Source organism: Syngnathus typhle, linkage group LG3 (genome assembly GCF_033458585.1).
Source record: "Syngnathus typhle isolate RoL2023-S1 ecotype Sweden linkage group LG3, RoL_Styp_1.0, whole genome shotgun sequence".
In the NCBI taxonomy this organism is placed as follows: Eukaryota; Metazoa; Chordata; class Actinopteri; order Syngnathiformes; family Syngnathidae; genus Syngnathus; species Syngnathus typhle.
This window is the reverse complement of record NC_083740.1, coordinates 15,241,220-15,256,680: the sequence shown is the minus strand read 5'-3', so window position 1 is coordinate 15,256,680 and position 15,461 is coordinate 15,241,220. Positions and strand designations below refer to the sequence as shown.

Genomic DNA, 15,461 nt, shown 5'->3' with positions numbered 1-15,461 from the left:
TAGTTGTTTTTTTTTAAATAACTGAATGTTACGTCAGGCCCGTTCTCAGCTCCTCGTTTGTGTTTGTCACGTTAGCATACCGTATCGTTTAGCCTGTTGTTGCCCGTTCATGTCTGTTCTTGGTGTTGGATTTTGTCGAATAAATTGCCCCCCAAAATGCGACTTATACTCCGGAGCAATTTATATATGTTTTTTTTCACTTTTTTGGGCATTTTATGGCTGGTGCGATTTATAATCCGGAGCGATTTATAGTCCGAAAGTTACGGTATATATGGTTTTTTTTCACTTTATTGTGCAATTTATGGCTAATGCGACGTATATTCCAGAGCGACTTTTAGTCCAAAAAATACGGTACTTCATTTCCATTGTTATTGCTTTATTGCTTTGCTTTGATGACTTGAAACTTTCGCACTCATGGATTTCTTTGTTGCGCCGTTGTGAGGGGCAGCCTTTTCTAGAAGCCTATAGAGCAGGCATGTCAAACATACGGCCCGCGGGCCGGACCCGGCCCGTTGGATGATTTGATCCGGCCCGTCATAAATTTCTGAGTATGTCAAAAAAAGAAGCGAGTCGCTAGCTCATTTCTATCAAAAGTTATGATTCTTTAAAATAAATACAACTCAAATGCTCCCTCCGGCCGCTAGAGGGCAGTAAATGTGTAAAAGAGCTCACGTCCACCATGCGGCACTGACACGAGTTAGTACCAGGAAATAAACATTCGCTGGTTAAGCAGAGGTGTAGTACTCAAGCGCTTCTTTGAGCTACGAGGCAAAATTGTGGGAGACGCAGCTATCCAGCGGTGGCACCACGCACTTCTCATGTCTCACAGCTGTGCGTCCGAAGGCACCGGATCGTCCCGATTTGGATAAATATAAAGACAACATAACAGATTTGCTGCGAGAGTTTGAGCGGAGGTTTCAGGTTTTCAGTGAACTTGAGAACAAGTTCGGCTTTTTTCGCTCGCCATTTACAGTGAAGCCTTCTGGTGTGCCAGCTGACATTCAGCTCGAGCTTATTGACTTGCAGTGCGATTCCGCTATGAAGGATACATTTGGGTCCGTGGGATTGGATACGTTTTATCAGTATCTTGTGCCAGGTTACCCCAAATTAACAGCCATGGCTGCAAAGGTTCTCTCCATGTTTGAGACTACTTATCTTTGTGAACAGGTGTTCTCCGTGATGAACAATAATAAAACAAAGCAGCGCTCAAAGTTAACAAATGAACACTTGAATGACATTGTTAAATGTGCTGCTACTCAGGATTTGACACCTGATATCGACGCACTTGTAAAAGCAAAAAATGCCAAGTTTCAGGAGCCAGCAGCAGCAAGTAGACTGCAGGAGTGCAGTGAGAGAGAAAAAAGTGTGATGACACGACATTTGTTTGCACGCATGAATAGAAATAATTAAAAATAAGATTAATCTGGTTACATATTAAAGACAATTAATATTGTGCAGTATATTCTCAGCTTCAGTAGGCCCAGCCTAGTAGTTTGAGCTGATGTAGTCTAATCTTATTGCCCATGCACTGCTAAAACCTTTATTTTGTAATTTTATTTATTATTATTTCAAAGCAGTATGACAATTAAGGCAAAACATTTTTTTTTTATAGCTCCCACTTGAGTTTGTTTAGTGTGGTGAGTTGGTTCAGGTGTAAAACTGCATTCACTCAACTGTTAAAATAAACCAGTTGTTAACACATTCAATGCCAAACATGAAAATCATTTTTTTTCTCCATTGTTTGTGAATAAATGTGTTATGCTTCGAAAAGATCCCTTGTCATCCGTGATTATAATATGTAGGGTAGGCTACAAATGTAGGCTGAATGATAAAGCATAGTACTGAAAAACAAAGCTAAATAGTTGGAGTTGACATTCTTTTACTGATCCGGCCCACCTGAGAAAAGAAACTCTGGATCCGGCCCCAGAGCCAAACTAAGTTTGACATGCCTGCTATAGAGGCTTTGCAGTCACGTGATTTTATCACGTGATTTTGTGTTATGCCGCCATCTTGGCGGTCAACCGGTCAGCTCGTTCCTACGTGTTCGTACAGATTCAGTTTAATTTCTGTGCTACATTTTCACCGATTTCATCCGAATTATGGCTGATTTGCTATCCAATGAAGTTGGGCATTTGGATGAAGAATCCAAGAAACGTTACCTTTTACCGAGAAGCATGCTAAAATCGCCTGAGCATTTTGCAACAGCCGACCTGCCTGATCTCTCATATCCAGATATTTATAATTACCTCGTCGATTCACCATCTCCGTACACTGGAAAGGACCTTAAGGCATACAAGAGTCTGGATGCCTACAAGTATTTTACAGCAGGTTTTGTGCATGATGGGCTGATATGGCAGATTCCAAACAAGAATCGATTTCTTCTCATGACCAAAGTAAGGAAAATATCATATTGAAATCTGAGAAATTAATTCCGACAATAAAACATTACATAATTTCCAACTATTCAGTATAGAGCTTATGCAAAAATTTCTACAAAAATACTTTTTAGAATTCATGCTTGATAATTCCTTTTGGTCTCTTGCTCAAAATGAACCAGGTTTAAATTTTCAAGCTAATTTAATGAATGATTCATGAGAAAATTTACCCAATGTCAGGTAAAATATGCATAAATGTAAGTAAAACAGTAAGAGGTCTAGCCTTGTATATTATATCCAAATTAGGGACTGATAATAATATAAGGTATGTCATATTATCTGTTTCAGGTAAAACACTCTCAACGGATGAATGATCCTCCCCTCAGACCTTGATTGCAATAGCGAAAGATGGTCAGATCCTGTGCTGCCACTGTACCTGCATGACTGGATTGGGTGAAACATGTTCACATTCAGCACCATCCCTGTTCGCCCTAGAGACATTAATACGTATGAAGACGGCCACTTCATGCACATCACTACCTTGTTAGTGGCTGAAACCATCAGCATCGCACATAGAATATGCTGAAGGATGCAATATCGATTTTGCCCGTCCAGCCCAGAAACGAAAGTCAGACGTTTCAACTCTTGAGGAAAGTGCTGCGAGAAAACTGCTGAATGTTCCTCCACCAAATGAAGAGCAGAAAGCTGCCTTTTACAAGGCTTTGTCTGAATGCGGTGGAAGACCAACAATTTTGAGCATTGTCCCTAACTATGCTGACAACTTTGTGCCAAGGGCAGTGAAGCGAAAGCTTCCTGTACCTCTCTCACAGCTGTACGATTCTGGCAATATGAAACTCAGCCCATATGAACTTGCACTAAAATGCCGGTCAGAGCTGGAGAAGTTACATTCCATTACCAGAGAGCAGGTTTGTATTTTTTTCGCACTTAGTAGTTAATATATATATCATAAATAATTTATTGTTCTCCAACCTGTTACAAATAATCTAATCATAGTGAAAACAATTTTTATTAAAATGTTTTTCAGATATCTGCGGTTGAAGAAGAGTCCAGGGGCCAAGCAACATCAACAACTTGGCTTCAAAAAAGAGCTGGGCGAATTACGGCCTCGAATTTTAAGGCAACGACCAGGACCAATGTCTCAAAGCCATCCAAGTCATTGATCAAGAGAATCTGCTATCCTGAACTGTGTAGATTTTCAACAGCCGCAACTAGGTGAGAAATTGGATTTGAAAATTTAATTTGCATTGCAATATAATTAAATTAAAATTTTCTTCTTTCTGCCAAGTGAAATGGTTTGTCAAATCGCTTTACTATGTTTGCTCATAACCAAAGTACTACCTTTCATATTTACGTTTATATTCTATTCATCATTTTATTTTTAGATGGGGTTGCGATCACGAGTCGGACGCAAAGAAGCGGTACGAAATCATAATGACCCAGCGGCACACTGGCCTAAACATTGACGAAACCGGATTCCACATGTCTGCCGGCCGTCCATATTTTGGCGCATCACCGTATGGGCTGCTCTCGTGTGACTGCTGTGGCAAAGGGTGCCTCGAAATTAAGTGTCCCTTCTGCATCAAAGATAAAGGAGTGGAAGAGGTTGCTGGCGAGTCCAAGGCGTTCTGTTTGGAGCAGAAATCGAACGGCAATTACGTGCTACGTGAAGACCACCAGTATTATTACCAAGTACAATCACAACTGTATTGTACTGGCAGGAAGTACTGACTTTGTCGTATGGAAGGAGAATCTACTGTTTATTCAGCGCATCATTCCTGATGATTCCTTCCTGGCAAACGAACTGGCCAAGATGGACAATTTCTATCTCCGTTGTATTATGCCAGAGCTATTAGCTAAAGTGTACACGGTAGGCCAATCTGTTGCTACCACTGCATCCGCTTCGGAAGAGTCTGTTTGCTACTGCCGTAACCCTCCCACTGAGGATATGTTGGTTTGTAAATCCGAGAACTGCAGCATCAAAGCATTCCACATGAAATGTCTTGGCATAAAACGAGTCCCACAACGATGGCTTTGCCCTAACTGTAAGAAGTTGGAAATAAAACAGAAAAAGTTGTTTCTGTAAGATTCCTTCCTGGTATTTATTACAGAAAATATATGGATGCAACATCATTACTCAAATGGTACAAATGGGTCGGATAAATTTGTAAGTGCGCATGACACTTGTACAATTTTATCTAATGTAGTGAAACCACTCATCAGATGACAATAAAGAGATGGGTATGATATTTTCCATCATGGTATACTTTTGTCTTGCGAGTCCAATAACTCTCTCTACATGGATACGGACAGCAGCTAATCCTCTGGTGCCCTCAACATCTAGTAAATTAAGCTGTTTTTTACCTTTAGTAAAAGCTGGTATCTCGAAGTTGCCCTGGTGCAAACCAATAGAATCCCCGACATCGAATCCCCTGTCAGCCAAGATCAGATCGCCTGGCAGTAGATGGGTCAGAAAATCGCTTTGTTCGACAACAAACTTGTCACTGGCACGACCACCCCAGCCCTTGGAGATAAACGATATGGTACCTTGTGGAGTAATGCCAATCAGATATTTCATTGTATTGTGAGACTTGTAGTTTGAATAAGTTTGGGCCCTGGCTTTCAGATCACTCGGCTGCTCAATGAATATCTCGAAACAATGACGCATGCACACTTGCTGAATTTAGAACGAAAGGACATTGGTAAACTCAGTCTAAGCTGCTCACGCTCAGGCCAAACCACTAGGTTTGGAACCAGTATACTATGCATGACATGGATTACATTTCTGAAACTCCTGGAAATACTAGCAGTGGAAACATCATATGTGTAAGCCAAGTACTGAAGCCACAGATTCAGCCTCAGTCTGAGTAATGTCACAAGAAATTGACTAAAAGGACTCAACTTCATATTTTGACTAAGATGAGGTTCAATAAAATTAAACGTTGTCATCAAAATCATGTATGATGCAGACCAGTCAAAAACGTTACTTTGTCATCATTACCCTTGAAAGATTCTTCATTCCATGTACAGCGTTTCAAACTGTCCTTCAGTTCATCAAGTTCTGCACGCAGATTTTTACACTCTGCAGTGAGGGAATCCATTGCTTCCCCAGTGATATCCGTCTGTGTGGCAGTAGTCACCATGGCTTCTTTTCGAATCTCAGCGCGCACCAGATCTTCACCAGCGGGTAGTTGATCATTTTCACAAGGGACAGACTGGGAAATATTGACAAGTGCTGCTGCTGCTGCCAATGCCCTCTCGCGGTCTCTCTTGCACTGCTTGAGATTTTGTCTTCTCTCAAAGATCTTCATTGAACATTTGAGTTTTCGTTTGTGAGGTGACTGGGTATGCTCAAATATACTTGGCACATAGTCTGGGGATAGTAGATCTTCGCTTTTTGCACCTGAAACAATTAAACAATCACATTATTCATAATGACTACCATAAATAATTAAGCACGTTGTTGAAGGGGATATACCCAGTTCAATTTGTTTGGCATTTCATAACTTGACATATTAAAAAACTGACTAGAGTGAAATCATTCAGATACTGTACCTGTCTGTTCAAGTTGCTACCATTTTTATTTTTTGTTTATTTTTGCATGATGCCTCATCTGATTGGCTTGAAAACTTAACCAATAAAAATTTTAACCTTGTGCCAATGGCTTGAAAACTTTACCAATGTAGATTTTACCTTGTGCCAAATGAAGTAACAAAAAGCCTCTTGTTCAAAAATGCTTCATTAAGAAAAAATTGTTTTACAAGGGTCATAATTTTTTTTGAAATTTCCTAATGCATTCACTCATGAGAATTGTTCAATTCCAATATGAAGTTCAATATTTACATTGATAAAGTTTTCAAGCCAATCAGATGAAGCATCATGAAAAAATAAACATAAAATAAAAACGAGGGGGGGGGGGGTGAACTGAAGAAATCATCCCATTCCCTGCCTTGCTGCTCTTGCTGCCTTTCTAAAAATGCACCCAGCATTTTCAACAATCATATTTGTATCATCCCATATTGTATTATTTCACATTTTGTAAAACAAATCAGGGGTGAATAGTTTGTTTACATACCTGATATGAAGTGCTCATTGCATATCCTTGTGTAAATCGTAGGTTCCCATCGTTCACGACGAATTGCCGCGATCCATTTATCGCGTTTTTGGATGTTTGCCGGAAATCTATAGAAGCTAAGATTTGGTTTATCGCCTCGTCTATTGCTAGATCCAACAGCACAGCAGGTTTCCGACATTTTCAAGCTCAAATAGCAGCAGATCGTCACTGAAACGTTGACCGGCAAGATGGCCGCCAAGCTAATGTGCGCGGCTGATGACGTCAGCTGCAAAGCCTCTATTGAGTTGCACTCATGTCATGAAACCAGTTCGGTTTGGAAATACTTTTGGAGAAAGGTATGTCATTTCCATGTATTGGTGAATAACACAAAACAACATATGTACAATAACAACAACATATGTACAACAACAACATATTTAGCAAAAGCATATGCACACTAACGTTTTTTAGTTTAAGTAAAAAAAAAGACAAAAGAAATACGACTATCAGTGCAGCATTTGAAAAAAAAAAAAAAGGTCTTCACGACCCGGGCAAAACCACGCAATTTTTTTTAAAAATTCCTACGTAAATGTGCATTTTCGTTTCTGCATTGTTTGTATACATTCGCTGGCAGGTACTCGCCTACTTCCTCCTCATACACACACGCAGACACACACGCGCACACACACACGCAGACACACACGCACACACATGCACGCACACACACACAATCAGCAAGGTGGCTAGATTTGAGGAGAAGGGTGTGACTTATTTCCGAACGATTACAGAGAAACCTGGAATAGAGTGAAATAGAACGGAGTGGCAATTCTATTGACAATGTACTGTACATGTGAGGCAGTCGAACAAAATCCTGGACAATTTTTTAAATTACCCCCGGACATATTTTTGGGTCTGAAAAGTAGGACATGTCCGGGGAAAAGAGGATGTCTGCGGACGCACGCACGCACACACACACACACACACCTGCACACACGCACACACACACACACACACACACACACACACAGATCATGTGTCCTAATTCACAGGCTAGGTCAGGGGTCGGCAACCTTTTTACCGCCCCCCAATGAAAAGAAAGCACCCGGAGCCACAACCGATTTTGACATCATTGTGTGAAGGCGAAGGCCTTCACACATATGTTATTCTACACCATTCTCTATTATTCTTATTGTGTGAAGGCGAAGGCCTTCACACATATGTTATTCTACACCATTCTCTATTATTATTGTGTGAAGGCGAAGGCCTTCACACATATGTTATTCTACACCATTCTCTATTATTTGTGTGAAGGCGAAGGCCTTCACACATATGTTATTCTACACCATTCTCTATTATTATTATTGTGTGAAGGCGAAGGCCTTCACACATATGTTATTCTACTCCATTTACTTTATTATTATTATTATTGTGTGAAGGCGAAGGCCTTCACACATATGTTATTCTACTCCATTCACTTTATTATTATTACTGTGTGAAGGCGAAGGCCTTCACACATATGTTATTCTACACCATTCTCTATTATTATTATTGTGTGAAGGCGAAGGCCTTCACACATATGTTATTCTACACCATTCTCTATTATTATTGTGTGAAGGCGAAGGCCTTCACACATATGATATTCTAGACCATTCTCTATTATTATTATTGTGTGAAGGCGAAGGCCTTCACACATATGTTATTCTACTCCATTCACTTTATTGTGTGAAGGCGAAGGCCTTCACACATATGTTATTCTACTCCATTAACTTTATTATTATTGTGTGAAGGCGAAGGCCTTCACACATATGTTATTCTACTCCATTTACTTTATTATTGTGTGAAGGCGAAGGCCTTCACACATATGTTATTCTACACCATTCTCTATTATTATTAGTGTGAAGGTGAAGACCTTCACACTATTGTTATTCCTGTCCTTTATTAGTGTGAAGGTGAAGACCTTCACACTATTGTTATTCCTGTCCTTTATTATTAGTGTGAAGGTGAAGACCTTCACACTATTGTTATTCCTGTCCTTTATTATTAGTGTGAAGGTGAAGACCTTCACACTATTGTTATTCTACAACATTTTGCGCTAGCTTTCCGTTAGCTTTCTTTGGCGCTTAACTAGTTCCACATACTTCAACCGATTCACTCCGTTCCACTTTTCACTTATTCCAAATATTCATGGCATGGGTGCTTACATTTTTTTCGTTCCAAAAATTTTCCGTTTTCACAAAATTCACAAATTTATGGCAAATTTTTCCCCATTCATTCTTAATGGCAGATTCAACATTTCACATTTACGTTGTTCCAGTTTGAAATTCACATAATTCAACACATTCACATCACATCGGGGACATTCCCAAACTTGCCAAATTCAAAGATTTCACGTTTTCACTTTTAAAATTTGCACAAAATTTTGCAAAATTTCATAAAATTTCGTTTTTCACTTTTAACTTCTACATTTTTCCACCAATTCAACTCGTTCCAACTTTCAACTGTTCAGTGTGAAGGTGAAGACCTTCACACTATTGTTATTCTACAACATTTTGCGCTAGCTTTCCGTTAGCTTTCTTTGGCGCTTAACTAGTTCCACATACTTCAACCGATTCACTCCGTGACTTGAGATGAAATGGGATCTGGGGCTCAGAATGGTAAACGTAATGTTGCCATTAGCCTCACAATTTCCACATAGAAAATAACTACTAACCCATGTGGATAACGATAGCTGGAAAAGCAGCTTTATACTGATCACATAAATTGGTGGCAAACATAATGAAATCCACCCCTATTTTGGACACTGAGGTTTCTGCGTGATGCTAGCAATAAACCTGTTGCCTGGCTGGCATTACAAATGGAGAAAACATCGAATTGGAAAATAGTTATCGATGGCAAAGGTTTGCTTGACACGAGAAGCATGCTTCAGAGTGAGTGAAGGGGAGACGGAGAGGAGTGGCCTTTTTAACTTGGATTCACTTTTATCATTTGTTTTAACTTGGATTCACTTTTATCATTTTTAAATGGTCCCAGGCAAATCATAGAAGAGTGATAAATGGAAACAAACCGTGAGTAAAGCCTTACATGAAACTGTGATTAAAAAGTATCATGAGTAAAGGTGGTCATACATGTAAAGACAAGGACAGTTGATGTAGCTGAACTCATGTCTGTGGTGGTAAGTTGAGGATGGGCCTGTATGTTGAGATGGAATGGGGGTTGGTGTGGACTCAAGTTCAGTTAAGGGAAGGCCAAGGCTTTTGAAATTTTCTACAAGCCTTCCCTTAACTTGATGTAACTTTTTAAAATTTTAAACTTTTTAGACTTTTTAATTAGCTTTCAAAAAGTCTTCCCTTAACTCAAGTTGATTTAACTTTTTAACTTGTAACATTTTTAACTTTTTAAACTTTTAACTTAAAATGCTCACTTTCTAAATTTTTAACTCTTGTAACATTTTTAACTTTTTAAACTTTTAACTTAAAATGCTCACTTTCTAAATTTTTAACTCTTGTAACATTTTTAACTTTTTAAACTTTTAACTTAAAATGTTTCACTTTCCAAATTTTTAACTTTTGAAACTTTTACATTTTTTAAACTATCTTAGACGAGTTAAGGGGAGACTTTTTAACGTTTTACATGTTTTTATTTCTGATTTTAGTTATAGAAAGGCCTTTTAAACTTTTTTTTTTTTAATTGTTTTTCACATGAATTACTTCATTTTTTTATGTATTACCGTTTTTTTCCGTGTATAGTGCGCAATATTTAACTAATTTATTGTCCTAAAATCTGGGGTGCGTATTATACATGGGTACAAAGAAAAAAATTTTTAATTTTTTTTTTTTTTTTTTTTTAAAGAAAGTCATGGTACAACAAAACCAACAACAGGACTGACCGACAAAGTCGTGGAACAAAAAGACAGGGTGACATTACATTAGACAGGAACAGAATGACAGTAACACATGCAATGATCCAACGGTGAGCGAGGGGCAGACAGGACTTAAATACAAAACACGTTACATCGATTGAGGTGACACAGGAAGAGAGGGGCGACGCGAACAGAAACTATGGCAACCTAGACACATAGCAAAACTGGGGACGAGACATGACAAATCTCCCCCGAAATAAAACTCACCTTTCTTCTTGTTTGTTGTCAATCGCGCATCGCATTCAGCCATCCTGCCCAACACACTTAGTCAGTAAAATTCATAATTGACGACACATCGTTTGATGCGATGGTGCAATCCTTGATGGTGTGTTATTGTCAAATATTGTTTTTTTTTTAATCTCCATCGCGGACCGGACGTCATACGGAGGCCGCCATTACAGATGCGCAGAACGGATGCGCAAGACACGTCAGCTATATAAAGAGCGAGAGTTGTTTTCTTCCTATTAGTTTTAATTCACAGTTTAATTAGCAGTTTCAATCAGCAAATAACAAAATGCGTATTACAGGTCGGTCATATTTTATTTCACAACACTTTGCCTTGTTCCTTTCGTCTCTGCTGTTCACTTCAAACACGCTCCATACGACCGCAATGCTCTCGTATCAGACGCTTGGGCGATCACCTGCTCGTTTGCTGTCTGTCACAATGTAGCCTACACAAATCCGAAACATTTGTTGCGGCTCCGAGTCACGACGAGGGGCAAGTTTTGGTTTCCAAGGGTGTTTTTATTCCTCTTCAACGTCTCTCCCATACAGAGCCGCCTCTTTCCCGTGTGCGCACGGAGCGCGGTGGTGCGTTTACGGGCAGTCGGAGAAATCAACGCCAACAAAAAAAATGACATCCAGCCTAGTTAAGACCATACCAAAGACTATAAAAATGGGACCCATTGCCTCCCTGCGTGTGTGACGATCATTGGGACTTTAAAAAAAAAAAAAAAAATTTGAAAAAAAATCATAAAAATTGGGTGCGTATTATACATGGGTACAAGCTTTTTTCCAGCATCAGCATGCCATTGTTAGGGGTGCGTTGTCACGAATGCGGAGTGGAGAAATGGAGCAGGGCGACCAAGTGCAGCTTGGACCAGGGTTTATTGTAGTGAACAAACGAACAGACTCGGCAAACGGACATGACTTAACAAAACAATACCTTGGCTGACCGGGACGTGAGACAAGAACACAGGACATTACGACAACAATGATCCGACAGGGAGTGACACGCAGACAGGACTTAAATACGAGACAGGGAACGAGAGGCAGGTGCGTGTGATTACCCTAAACAAGGACACACAGGAAGGGAGGGGCGAGCACACGGACACAGAAACCATGGCAACCCAGCAAAACCGGGGACGAATCATGACATGCGTACTATACATGGGGGCGCACTATACACGGAAAAAAACGGTATATTTTTTCTACGTCATAATCCTGAGGCGACAACAGAAAACAGACGAGGTAAGTTTCTCATCATTAGACATGTTTTATCTTTCTTTCAAAAGACACTAAATGCTGCTATTTCACTCTTCTGTATTTTAACAGTTCATTTTATGTGGCGAAAGCAGCTCATCCACAGTCCACTGACCAAAGACATCCTCTCTTCGGCCATGTACCAGCCAAATGCCGCCTTAAGTCCAGGAAAAGTTTTCTGAAAAGTGTCCCACCCCTCAGAACGCCGAACACAGGCAGTGAAAGAGTCACTCGGCGGGAAGAAAGACTTGACAATCTTCCACCAGAAACTACAATAGAGCTTAAAGCAAGCGAGGCAATGACCCCAGGAGCAGACACCAACTATGTATGCAACGTGGAAATGCCTAAATAGACTAAGATCTGGTGTTGGACGTGCAAAAGTCACTCTCGCCAAATGGGGACATCTGGAGGATCGGAACAGCGAGTGTGACTGTGGCACTGAACCACAGACCATGCAACACCTCCTCATGTGCCCCTGCTGGAACATCCCTGCACAGCATCGAATTTAGCAGAGTTTAACGAGAAGGGACAGAAATGTGTTCAGCTGTGGCTCAACCACATCTAGCCAAGCCTGTAACTAACTGCCTTGTAGCCACGATAAGAAGAAGCTCATCCCAGAATCGAGGCCAGAGGTAGCCATGACATATTACTTTATTGTAATGTAAGTGTAGAAACTCAATGTTTTTTTTTGTTTTCTTTTTCATGTTGCCTGTGGCTCCACGTGCTACGTTTGTCTAGACAGGAGCTCGGCCACTCTGGGAATCAACCTTGATGAGAACCCACCTAACAGACCAAACAGAACTACTTTACAGGCTTTCTTGTCGTCACAGAGGGCAACAGTTTCAAGAACACCTGTACAAGGGAGGCCTGCATCATGGAACACAAACTCCCAAACACACATGACTTCTCCTGCTTCTTCTGTGAGTAGCCAAGAAGGTAATTTGTCAGGAAGCGCTCTTTAATTTTACCGCTTCTCCTCAACATGAATTGATTAACATATTATGTTGCAGCACAGCGAGAGCCACGCATTTCAAGAAGACTTGTACAAGGGAGGCCTGCATCATGGAACACAAACTCCCAAACACACATGACTTCTCCTGATTCTTCTGTGAGTAGGCAAAGAGGAAATTTGTCAGGAACCACTTTTTAATTTTACCGCTTCTCCTCAACATGAATTGATTATGATATTATGTTGTAGCACAGCGAGAGCCACGCATTTCAAGAAGACTTGTACAAGGGAGGCCTGCATCATGGAACACAAACTCCCAAACACACATGACTTCTCCTGCTTCATCTGTGAGTAGCCAACAAGGAAAATTGTCAGGAAGCACTCTTTAATTTTACCCCTTCTCCTCAACACCTCTTTCATGTTCCTCTAGTATGTTCCTGGGTCTTGCCTGTGGTTCTACATGCATCCAGTCATGCAGACAGAGAACACCTTAGCCTTTAACTGTCGGAAGCTGTCCCTCTGCGAGGCCTCATAGTATAGTCTGTTTTCTGTTCTCATTCATTCATTCATTCATTCATTCATTCATTCATTCATTCATTCATTCATTCATTCATTCATTTATTTATTTAATTATTTATTTAATTATTTATTTATTTATTTATTTATTTATTTATTGGCCTTTCTATATTTCTTTGCCTTAAATTTTGTTTATTAAGTTTTGTGTTTCCAATATGTGCATGTTCATTTCATCACATACAAGTCCAGTCCAATGTATACCTTCTTGTTTGTCATTTTGTATGTTCAGTATTTATTGAGTCAGTTAAACATTTTATCTATTTTTTTTATTATTTATAAGATTTCACGCATTATATATTCCATTCTGCCCAAAACAACTAATATCATACTGTATTTTGGTTCCAAAAAGCACCATGCAACTGTTTTTTTTCCTTCTTGTTTAGAAGGAAAAGTGTAAAGTGTATGTTGACAACTTATGTTGTGATTTGTCGTATAAAATAACCTGTTTTGAATGACATTATTCATAATTGACATTTATTTAATTCTTTCTTTAATAGAAAATAGGTCTTTTCTGTGTTGATATGAAACTGTAATTAAATACTTATTTTTGATTTTAACTCTGCATGTTCATTCATTACTTTCACACTACTCACTAAATATTTTAATGTCATGTTATCATTATTCATCAGCCAATGCATGCATCAGGGGGGAAGTGGGTTGTTTTTGGGGAAATGAGACAATTATTGAAAGTTTATTAATATATTGTCTTGTGATCATAGTTTATTGTTATGTTGTCTTGTATGTATGTTGTCTTGTATGTACATTCTATAAGTTGATATAGTGTCCATTATTTTATCTTCGCGATTGTACTGATCACGTTGCATTGAAATACTTTGAAAACAAATCGGAAACCTCATAAATCGTGGCGATTATAGTTATTACCATTACTGTAAGGCTATTTTATTACTATCATGATCATATTTTAAATATACTGAAATATCGCCACTCAATCGTATCGTCACGTATCGCGTGATTTTACAGGGACGTCTTTTTCTGTCTTTACTTAAAGTGGACGCTACCATTTTTCACCTTTTACGGTGGGGGCTCTAAAAGCGTTGAGTCCACGTAAATATAAACATGCACATGTTCACTCAATTGTGTAATCATATTTCACACGAATTTAGAGCAATGTGTTCCGGTCTCAGTGTTTTTTTTCTGTATGTACTAAAGTTTTGACGGTACGACTAAAAGTTACCCTCTCTTTTCAGACTTCGCTCAGACCTTTCGCGCCGACCTTTCGCGCCGCCGAAAATTGGGGAGGGATAATGACTTTACACGGTCTCATTATCCACTTGAAGACGAGATAGGTAAGTGGCAACATGAGATTTTCTCACAACTTTATTAAAAACCCTAAGTATATACTTACATTTTAACCAGGATTGTTGCGTTAGTGGGGAAAGTAGCACTTCCCCACTTCTAATTACGATCGTCACAGTTCTATTACTGTGCTATTACATGTTATTACTCATTAACTGTACATATAGAAAAAAATAGTCTCCTGTTCTCACGACGGACTTTTGCGGAGTTGTTTCTCGGTGAATTTAGTATGGATTAATTCCATCGGTTGATGAACGTGAACATTATTCGTGACCGAGGCATCCACATCTTTGGTTTGCGTCGAGCAAAAAAAAAAAAAAAGAAAGGCCGCCATTACGAAATGCGCATATAGCAAATTAACTTGTAATTATTCATTAACTAGTCAGTCGAAAATACATGTTTCTTCTGCGTTCCTATTTATGACGGAGGATTCCCCATTTTATTGCTCTTGCGTTTAAGTAATGTACACTATCGTCCGCCGTGTGCATTTGCCGACATGTAACAAGATGGATGCGCCACACACATGATGCATGCACTTTGCGTTACAGAGTAAGGACATTTATGGAAAGATACACGACGCGTAATTCATTTATTTCAGACGACACCTCATAGTCGCCACACGTAAATGGATAAAAATGGTTTACGGTGTTCTTTTATTAAAATCTTTGTTTTAGGTTAGCCCCCCAAAAAATGCACAGGCGCCATTATGAAATGTGCTTCCAAATTTATATAGCAGATGACATTGTAAGTGTAAGCACTGATATGTAATGA

At 39.4% G+C, this 15,461-nt stretch overlaps 1 long non-coding RNA gene across 3 annotated transcripts; it reads left to right on the top strand.

Moving 5' to 3' along the window:
* The first annotated feature begins 11,810 nt into the window (after positions 1-11,810).
* LOC133151692 (uncharacterized) lies at positions 11,811-13,824 on the top strand. Of its 3 annotated transcripts, XR_009713972.1 has the most exons (6): positions 11,811-11,836; positions 11,921-12,480; positions 12,587-12,768; positions 12,859-12,956; positions 13,047-13,144; positions 13,228-13,824. It is a non-coding gene; the product is annotated as an uncharacterized LOC133151692 (long non-coding RNA). The 3 variants fall into 3 exon arrangements; XR_009713973.1 differs by having other exon boundaries at positions 11,817-12,480; positions 12,864-12,956; XR_009713971.1 differs by having other exon boundaries at positions 11,817-12,480.
* Positions 13,825-15,461: the final 1,637 nt, after the last annotated feature.